The sequence below is a fragment of the Euphorbia lathyris genome, chromosome 7 (assembly GCF_963576675.1).
Source record: "Euphorbia lathyris chromosome 7, ddEupLath1.1, whole genome shotgun sequence".
Lineage (NCBI taxonomy): Eukaryota > Viridiplantae > Streptophyta > Magnoliopsida > Malpighiales > Euphorbiaceae > Euphorbia > Euphorbia lathyris.
Genome location: NC_088916.1, coordinates 31,487,119 through 31,496,493, shown reverse-complemented (window position 1 = coordinate 31,496,493; position 9,375 = coordinate 31,487,119). Strand labels below are relative to the sequence as shown.

The following is a 9,375-nucleotide window of genomic DNA, read 5'->3' as shown; positions in this document are numbered from 1 at the left end:
TTTATAAAATTTAATTTACTAACATATTTATTTTTCAAATTCTGTTTTAAAGGTAGTTCGGTTTGTGCAAGATTTCAAGTTCATGCGCAGTTCTCGAAGATCAGACATTCCACCAAAACCGCTAGACCCAGAAATTGAAAGAACCATTAAAAAGAAAAAGAAAGACAAGAAAAACAAAAATAAACAAAATTCAGAACCACAGCCAGAAAAAATGGCAACACTTATGGATTACGCTAGGCCAAGAGTGGCCGGTGTAACAAATAGCATAGTTAGACCCCAAATAAATGCAAACCAATTTGAAATTAAGCCAGTATTGCTTAATATGTTGCAAAATAACGTAACATTTTATGGGTTGCCTAACGAAAATCCTAACACCCACCTAACAAATTTCCTAGAAATTTGCGACACTTTTAAAATAACAGATGTGACTGCCGAAGCAATCAAACTTCGCATTTTTCCTTTCACTTTGAAGGATAGAGCCAAAGAGTGGTTAACTTCTATGCCAGGCGCAACATTTGAAATTTGGGACCAACTAGCCCAAGCATTTTTATCAAAATATTTTCCTTTAGCGAAAACCGCAAGAGTCATAAAAGAGTTAACATCTTTTTCGCAAAATGATAGCGAAACTCTTTATGAGGCTTGGGAACGTTTTAAAGAACTTCAACGTTTATGCCCACACCACCAATTGCCCGATGCACTTTTAATGCAAACATTTTATAATGGATTAAATCCTACAACTAGAGGTTCATTAGATGCTATGTCGGGAGGGTTATTTATGAAGAAGACATCAGGCCAAGCAAGAGAACTTTTGGAGGAGATGGCAATCAATAGCAGTATGTGGCCCGCAGATCGTGGACATATACCGGTGGCGAAACCATCATCCTCAACCATATCATCCGTTAAAGGTATAGTGAATCTTAATCCAGTCGCGATATTACAAGCCTAGTTTTCTGCCTTATCGCACAAAATTGATAGGTTTATGGCACCGTGCGATACAAACGGTAATCCAATCCAAATGGAAGTGGATTATGAAGGTATGAGCGAGATCGAACAGGTAAAATTTGTCCAAGGGCAAAACCAAACTAATAATCCTTATTCTAATACCTATAATCCTGGATGGAGGAATCATCCTAACTTTAACTGGAGAGATAATAATAATAATAATGTAAATGCTAATCAAAATCGTACGAATAATTATCAAAATCAATCAAGAGATACGATTAGCACTTTATCTTCTAAAATCGACAAATTCATAGATGCTATCGGTGGAAAAATAAGTAATCACGACGATGGTTTTAAACGGATCGAAAATAAATTCGACCAGCTTATTAAAAACCACTCATCTAGCATCCATAATCTAGAGGTTCAAATTGGACAAATTGCTAAATCAATTCCATCCTGAAAAGAGGGAAGTCTTCCCAGCCATACGGAAGAAAATCCGAAAGAGCATGTAAAGGCTATCACTCTTCGTTCAGGGAAAAATTACTTAGGTCCGGAAATGCCCGGGGATTCGACTTTACCAGGAACTGATTTACCAAAATCTAAAGAAGATACAGTAAACACAGAAAGTTCACCAATTGACTCAAGTACAAAAACTTTTGTACCCAAACCACCTTTTCCACACAAAGTCCGAAATAAGGACTATGACAAACAACTTTTAACGTTTTTAGACAAACTTAAAAATTTGCACATTAATTTAACGTTTATGGATGCGATTACGCAAATTCCTAACTATGGTAAGTTCTTAAAAGATTTAATTTCGAAGAAAATTAGTTGGGAAGGAATTTCATCTATTTCGCTAACTGAGGATTGTAGTTCAATAGTGTCAAGCAATTTGCCCACTAAACTCAAAGATCCCGGATGTTTTACCATTCCGTGTAAATTGGAAGATATTGAATTCCCAAGTTGTCTTTGTGATTTAGGAGCAAGTATCAACTTAATGCCGTTGTCTATTTTTAACAAGTTAGGTTTAGAAGAAGATATCAAACGTACCAATGTGGTTTTGCAATTAGCGGATCAAACCACTAAAAGACCATATGGTATAATTGAGGATGTTTTAGTCAAAGTTGACAAATTCATTTTTCCTACCGATTTCGTTATATTAGACTTCGCCTATGACGTTAATTATCCACTAATTTTTGGTAGACCGTTTATGAACACGGGACGTGCTCTAGTTGATGTATCGGAAGGGAAAGTAGTCTTAAGGATATGAGAGGATAAGATCGAGTTTAATATGAACAAAGCAATGAAATACCATATGGAGGATTTTGCTTGTATGAAACTTGAGTTAGCTGAAGAATGTGTTAATGACATTATTCAAAAAGAAGAAATAATAGAACCTATAATGGGAGAAGAATTAGAAGATAAGGACCCAGAGCCTTTGATTCGAGAAGATGGACCAGTTCCGCCTTCAATTGTAATACCTCCTAAATTAGAACTTAAAGAGTTACTAGACCATTTGAGGTACGCTTTCTTAGGCGAAGGCGATTCTCTACCTATAATTATCTCTAACAAATTAACAAATGTTCAAGAAGAAAAATTGAAAGAAGTTGTTAGAAATAGGATAGGAAGTATGGGATGGCAAATTTCAGACTTGAAAGGAATTAATCCTAGTATTGTAATGCACAGAATTCACTTAGAAGAAGATAAGCCACCTAAAGCGGATAGGCAAAGACGCTTAAATCCGAACATGAAAGAAGTAGTAAAAAATGAGATTACTAAACTTTTAGACAATGGAATCATTTATCCTATTTCGGATAGTGAATGGGTTAGTCCAATCCATTGTGTACCTAAAAAGGGAGGAATAACTGTTGTAAGGAATGACGAAGGTGAGTTAATTCCTACGTGAACCACCACCGGTTGGAGGGTTTGTATAGATTATAGGAACCTAAACAAAGCGACCAGGAAAGATCATTTTCCTCTACCTTTCATCGATCAAATGATCGAAAGGATAACCGGTCATGCTTTTTATTGTTTTCTTGATGGTTATTCCGAATTCTTTCAAATTTATATTTACCCGGACGACCAAGATAAAACAACCTTCACATGTCCTTATGGAACCTTTGCATATAGGAGAATGCCCTTTGGTCTATGTAATGCACCAGCAACATTTCAACGTTGTATGACTGCAATTTTTAACGATTTCATTGAAGATATAATGGAAGTTTTTATGGATGATTTTTCAGTTTATGGAGATTCTTTTGATGCATATTTAAGAAATTTGGATAAAGTTTTGTCTAGATGTGAAGAGACGAATTTAGTGTTAAACTGGGAAAAATGTCACTTCATGGTTGACCAAGGAATTGTTTTAGGTCATAAAATATCTGAAAAAGGATTAGAAGTGGATAGAGCAAAAACTTCAGTGATAGAAAAATTACCCCCTCCAACTACTGTTAAGGGAGTACAGTCATTTTTAGGACATGCAGGTTTTTAGAGACGATTTATTAAAAACTTTTCTGTGATTTCCAAACCACTTACTAATTTACTTATGAAAGATTCAACCTTTGATTTTAATGAAGATTGTGTTAAAGCTTTCGAAACATTGAAGACAGCTTTAGTCAGTGTACCCATAATTACTAAACCCGATTGTGATTTACCTTTTGAAATCATGTGTGATGCAAGTGACTTAGCCGTAGGATGTGTTTTAGGTCAAAGGAAAGATAAGAAGCTTCATGTTATTTATTATGCCAGTCACACATTGTCCGGTGCTCAATTAAATTACACCACAACCGAAAAAGAAATGCTCTCGGTAGTTTTTGCATGTGATAAGTTTAGGTCGTACTTGCTAGGATCTAAAGTTATTATATATACCGATCACGCAGCTTTAAGGTATTTATTTGCTAAAAAAGATGCAAAACCACGTCTGATTAGATGGGTTTTGTTATTACAAGAATTTGATATAGAAATTAAAGACAAAAAGGGAGTAGAAAACCTTGTCGCCGATCATCTATCAAGACTCGAAGATGAAAACGGTCCTATAGGTGAAACTATCGGTATACGAGATGATTTCCCTGATGAATATCTTTATCAGATAAAAAGTGTCATGTCACCATGGTATGTGGATATAGCAAATTATCTCGCAGCTAATATTGTTCCAGAAGGGTTAAGTTTCCAGCAAAAGAAAAAATTCTTTTCCGATGTTAGACAGTATTTTTGGGAAGATCCCTTCTTGTTCAAAACTTGTGGTGATGGTATGATTAGGAGATGCGTTAGCGAAAATGAATACGGGTCTATAATGTCAGAATGCCATTCAAGCTCTTATGGAGGGCATAACGGCGTTAGTAAAACAGTAGCTATGATATTAGAATGTGGATTCTTTTGGCCTACATTGTTTAAAGACGTTCGTTCGTTTGTTATTCGGTGTGACAAATGTCAAAGAACCGGGAATTTAGGAAGGAAAGATGAGATGCCTCTCACGAACATGTTAGAAGTTGAAGTCTTCGACGTGTGGGGGATCGATTTCATGGGACCTTTTCCCCCTTCTTTTGGTAAAACTTATATTTTAGTAGCCATAGATTATGTTTCAAAGTGGGTTGAAGCAATTGCAACCCCGACAAATGATTCTAAGGCTGTCCTTGAATTTCTTGATAATATATTTTGTAGATTTGGATTCCCAAGAGTTGTGATAAGTGATGGAGGTACCCATTTCATAAACCAAAGTTTTGAGTCGCTTATGAGAAAATATGGAGTACACCACCGCGTATCTACGCCATACCATCCTCAATCGAATGGTCAAGCGGAGATATCAAATAGAGAACTCAAATGGATTCTAGAGAAAACAGTTTCGTCTTAAAGGAGAGATTGGTCTTGTAAACTTAACAATGCATTATGGGCATACCGTACTGCATTTAAAACACCAATAGGAATGACACCATACCGATTAGTGTATGGGAAATCATGTCATTTGCCAGTAGAATTGGAACATAAAGCTTATTGGGCTATTAAAGCACTTAACTATGATTTACAACAAGCAGGTAAAAAACGTTTGCTCAACTTGAATGAGTTGGATGAATTACGACATTTATCTTACGAAAATGCTAAAATATATAAAGAAAAGTGAAAAAATGGCACGACGCCAAAATTAGAGTCAAAAGCTTTAGCATTGGAGATAAGGTGCTGTTATTTAATTCACGACTCCGATTATTTCCAGGTAAACTTAAGTCTAGATGGACATGACCATATTTAGTCGTTAAAACATTCGACTATGGATATTTAGATCTTGAAGGACCTAACGGAGTTCGCTTTAAGGTTAACGGTAATAGATGCAAAATCTATTATGAAAATGCTCCAATTAAGAAACTTAAGTTCATAACAAGATTCCATGAAGATTAATTCGTTAATTTTCATGTACTTCTTTTCTTTTGTTTAAATTCTTAGTTTAGCTTTAATTTTATTTTATTTTTACACATTTTTATGATTTTTAGTTTTTTTTTATGAATTTATATCAAGTTATAGATGCATAAAAATATATTTAAGTCATGTTTTTAGTCAGATTTTAGGTAAATAGTTCGAATCAGAAGAAATTAGCAATTCTCGGTCGAGAATCCAGGATTCTCAGTTGAGAATTCACTCTTTCAGAATTGTCCAAGAAGGTAAGAGATTTTCTGATCTTACTGAGAATTTATATTCTCGGTCGAGAATCAGAAAATTGGGGGTTCGACGCCTGATTTCCCTGAGGAAATCAGCGTGTCGCGACCGAGAATCAGGATCCACTCCAATTCAATGCTTTATTTGCACAAGTTCATGTGTCATAGTTTATTTGGACAAACTGGCAACAGTATGGTCTAAGACACCGACTTGTATGTCTTAGGCGACATATTTCAAAGCAACACCGTCAATTCTTCCAAAATATTGATGGAGGGTTTGATTGCCGCTTCTCGTTCCAAAGAAAAGAAGATTGGATATGGGAATATAATATGTGGCATAATATTAGGAGCCAAAGGAGCAGCATCTGTTCCTTGGACTGATGCAGAACCGTTTCCAATGATGGATTATGAATTTTTGGAAAAAGAGGGCCTCGTGAAACGTATCTTTCGGGTTGGCCCAAGGTTTCTTTCTGCGGAAGAAAGACAAATCTTCATGCAGATGAAGATTGAAGGCTATAGGGCTAGATGAATCCCAATTCCGCGGGATGAATATTTAGTTTCAGTTATTTAGGTTTTATTTGTTTTAGTTTGTGTTTGTTTCGTTTTTATTTTTTTTTTGTATATATGTTTTTGTTCAATTTGTACATATGCGTTATTCAATAAAATTTCTATTCATTTCAGTTAATTTCTTAGTTTGATTTTGGTTTATATATTAATTCCAATTTCTATATGATAATCCATCAAATCTTTTATTTAATCCATTTTTTGTTCATAAATTCTACTCATATGAACATACTAATGATCTTAATGAACATGCTAATGATTTTAATGAACTTATATGATCTTATATAATGATTATCACTTGTATCAGTTGAACTTATTTTGATTAATTTATGTTTCTGTATCAAACTTAACAGTTTCAGGTTATAACCAATGAATTCTTACTTACATAAATTTACATTTAATTGCATTTAAGATGATTCATTTAACTTATATGTTTTAATATACATTAATGATTCATTAAAACTCATTAAGGCATTCATGTCTCATTATTTTTCCAATTAATAAGGATAAACCTTTGGTTTTCCTTGTATTTAATGCTTTTTCATTTATGTTTTTAAGTACAGGTACAGTTTTAATTAGTTTCGGGTTATAATTACCCAGAAAATTGCACGAATGGAGTTAATATGCACGAATTTCAGCCACCAGGGGCCGATTCTCGATCGAGAATTAAATATTCTCGGTAAGATCAGCAAAAACGAGCCAATTTCAGAGGAATTTTCTCTCTGAAATTGCCATGTCGCGACAGAGAATCTGGATCCTCGGTCGCGACACGCGTGCTGTAGGCGTGGGAAGTCTGAATTTTTGCACTAAATTAAGCCTATTCCTATTCCTAATCTACCTATAATTCACTCTATTCAACCCTATATATACCTACTCCTTACACAAACATCAAATCACCTCAATTTTTACCCAATCCCTCACTCTAAACTCTTCCCAATACACTACCTTTTACTCTTCCCAATTTATTCATACCCTTTCACAATCAATTACCCTTTCATCTACCTTCTTTTTCATTCAATTAACCCCTAATATTCCCAACTCTTCTTCAACCTTTGGCTATTCTCTCTACATCTCTTCTTCTCTATTTTTAAACCCTAACACCAACAATCATGCCTAGAACCAAAGTTTCCGCCAATCGCACCAAGATTACGGAGGTGAATCGTCTTCGTCTTCGTCTTCGTTGTGGAGCTTATTTTGACATTGCTTCCGAGGAAGAGGCGGCTCGCTTCACACATTTTTCAAATTCAAAGAGGGAGTTTGTGGACATGCACTTCCTTGACTTTGATTCGGTAAGAGAGTTAAATTTCTCTACTCGAATTAATGCTTACCTTGATACTTTAGGTTGGCAAACTTTTGCTTCAATGAGATTTCCTAGTATTATGGAATATATTGTAGAATTTTTGGTTACTTTGCAACTTGATAAGAAGAAGACTTCCATCTCTTTTAGAAATAATGATGTGACTTACACCATAGATTATGAAGCTATGGGAAATATGTTTGGTTTTCCTACAAGTGATTTCTATGACAAACCAAAGGATTTTGGTAATGACACCATTTGGAATACTCTTTCGGGTCAAGCCTATTTTAATTCAAAGAATACTTCAAGCAAGATGATTAGGGACAATTATTTGCTTTACTTTCACAAGTTCTTGAGTTTTTCTTTGTTTGGTCGTGTTAAGAGCTCCAAAATTCAAGTTCAGGATTTGTTCGTTTTTTATTGTTTGTTTAAAGGTTTGAGGGTTGATAGCATTGGCATGCTATTTGATAATTTGTATCGTACTTCGAGGGCCACACCATTCAAGTCCCTCTAGGTAATTTTATTACCGCTATAGTTTTGGGTGCACGTGGAGAATTGGCCGATTATGATATGTCTTCCTACCATGGATATGTTCCGCTTTTGAATATTTCGGCTCTTGAGCGAGCTCACTTATTGCTTACTTCGGTTCCTCCGGTTTTTGTTTCTTATGAGTCACGTATTGCCCATCTTCGTGGTAATATTAGAGGAGGAGCTTCGAGTTCTCAATTTGTAGGTACCGAAGAAGGAGGAGAGGAGGAGGAAGCGGCGGATGCACCACAAGCACAACCACAAGCCCAAGCACAACAAGAAGAGGATCTGGTTGATTTAAGGTGGATTTTGAACCAAATCAATTCCCATAATCGACAAATGAATTTAAGAATTGATGATTTGGTTGAAAACAATATGGTGATGAATAACAATCTAAACCACTTAAGGAGGGAACACAAGTCCACCCGTCGTCGGATGCTTTCGTTCTTCCGTCATCAAAATGTTGAAACTTCACCATCTCCACCGGATTCACCTTCCCATGTTTAGGTTTTATCTTTTCTTTCACTTTGTTTTGTTGTTTTTAATTATGTTTGGTACACTGTTTATATTTTCATTTTGTTTGGTACAATTCTATTTCAATTATGAATGCTTTTATTTTTCTATTTAAATGTTCGTTTGTGTTATTTCGTATATTTTTCGTGTTTTATCAATTTTTGCACCAATGAGGACATGGTCCAAACTAAGTGTGGGAGGAGATATTGCATATATCATTCAAGTTTTATTACGACTTAATGCAACGAAATACTTTTTAAGCAACATTTTTACCATTATTCAATATGCAACAATCGCCTTATGCAAATGCAACACATTTTGCAACATTTTTCAAAAATGATGTTATTTTATATATAAACATTATTTTTTATAAACTTTACATTATTTTTCATATGTTTAAAATATATTTAACTTATGATTATTTTTAGGTCATCTTTATCGTTAGAAATAATATTTCTATACGGGCAACATTTTTAAATTTCTCACAAATCTTCGATACGATTTTTAAGTAAAACGTCTCGAGTGAATGTATTTAAGTAAAAAATTCTTTCTTTCAATCTCTATCTTATATCATGCAACTCATGATACAATAAATCTTATTTTGAATTTTCAATTAGGATTATAGGCATTAAATTGAACTAACAATTTTTTAGCTCGATTTGATTTCATCTTACATTAACACCAATTGAAGTTTTTAAGGAAACTTTAGCCATAATACATGTTGAATTTTAAAGTCAATATAGAATGAATGTGTTATTTTTCTTTTTCCCAATTTACAATTCACAATTCATGTTAATTAAATCAAGTAGTCATATTCTTAACTTTTAGCCACGATTGAGACCAACCTTATCACAATCGAGGTATGAAAGGGAAGAAAATTAAGTACCG

General features: G+C 34.4%; 1 non-coding gene across 1 annotated transcript; it reads right to left on the bottom strand.

Moving 5' to 3' along the window:
• Window positions 1–580: 580 nt before the first annotated feature.
• LOC136201575 (small nucleolar RNA R71) lies at window positions 581–687 on the bottom strand. Its single transcript, XR_010673922.1, has one exon. It is a non-coding gene; the product is annotated as a small nucleolar RNA R71 (small nucleolar RNA).
• Between the last annotated feature and the right edge of the window lie 8,688 nt (window positions 688–9,375).